The following is a 1,189-nucleotide window of genomic DNA, read 5'->3' as shown; positions in this document are numbered from 1 at the left end:
CTTAGAAATGTGGACTTTATTGAATAGAAAACAATTTAATAAATGACATGGACATCATTACCGTAGGTACTTGTATGATTGCACATAGGGTGCGACGCTACATCATGTACAACCAGAGAAATGAAATGTTGTACTGCAATTGTGTACAATGAATCAAAATACATTCTGCTGTCATATATACCTAATTAAAATAAATAAATAAAAATTTTAAAAAGAAAATAATTCAAAACTCTGAGGCAGAACCTTGTTGGATAAATAATAGTTGACTGATTGTGTTAGTCTGTTTTGTGATGTTATGACAAAATACCAGGGGCTGGATAATTTATAAAGAAAAGAGGTTTTTTAGCTCACAGTTGGAAGCTAAAGTTCCAAGGTCAGGAGGCCAAATGTGGTGGTCTCTGGTGAGGACCTTTTGGCTACATTATAACATGGTAGATGGCATCACACAGGGGAATGTGTGAAAGTGATGAGTGGATGAGGCTGAACACATGGGGCAGCCTCCCATTATAACTACTCACCCTCATAGTAACTGATCCAGTCCCTTGAGAACTACTTGACTTTTGTGGGGTGAATATTAATCCTACATCCAAACCATAATACTGACTAATTCTTTCCAGAGTGAAACTTGGCAACTGTCTTGGAAAATCTGTCACCATAAAAATCTTAGCAGGGACATTGTCATCTATGTGGCTACCTTTACAAGGTATAGAAGAAAGTAATGTGGACCCAGGAATATTCTGAGTTCTTTATCTCTCTCATAAATTTAACTTTTCTCTCTTCACATTCAGGGAATAAATATCTCGAATCAATGCAGTATTCTAACCCATTTCATGCTATTCAGAGAATAAAATACACCAACTTTTTAGAAGTAATTGAATTGTTGGTATGAATGAATACAAACTGCTGCCCTTGAGAATTAATTAAATCTGCTCGTATATAATCAAGCTGCCTTCTGTATAGATAAAGTTTAGATTGCTAATTGATAAATGGGCTTGCCAATTCACAAGGATGAGACTAGAGGTCCCAAGAGAAAAACCAGTGAAAAAGATGAAGAGCAGATGAAAAGATGCTCAACAATCTAAAGAAGCAAAGAACACTCCCCATCCACCACACTGGTGAAAAATAAAGAGGCTGAATTCTTCCTGATGGTGATGAGGGGTAGAATTCTTGTACTCCGCTGGTGACATCT

The sequence above is a fragment of the Ictidomys tridecemlineatus genome, chromosome 4 (genome assembly GCF_052094955.1).
Source record: "Ictidomys tridecemlineatus isolate mIctTri1 chromosome 4, mIctTri1.hap1, whole genome shotgun sequence".
Lineage (NCBI taxonomy): Eukaryota > Metazoa > Chordata > Mammalia > Rodentia > Sciuridae > Ictidomys > Ictidomys tridecemlineatus.
This window is presented reverse-complemented; position numbering follows the sequence as displayed.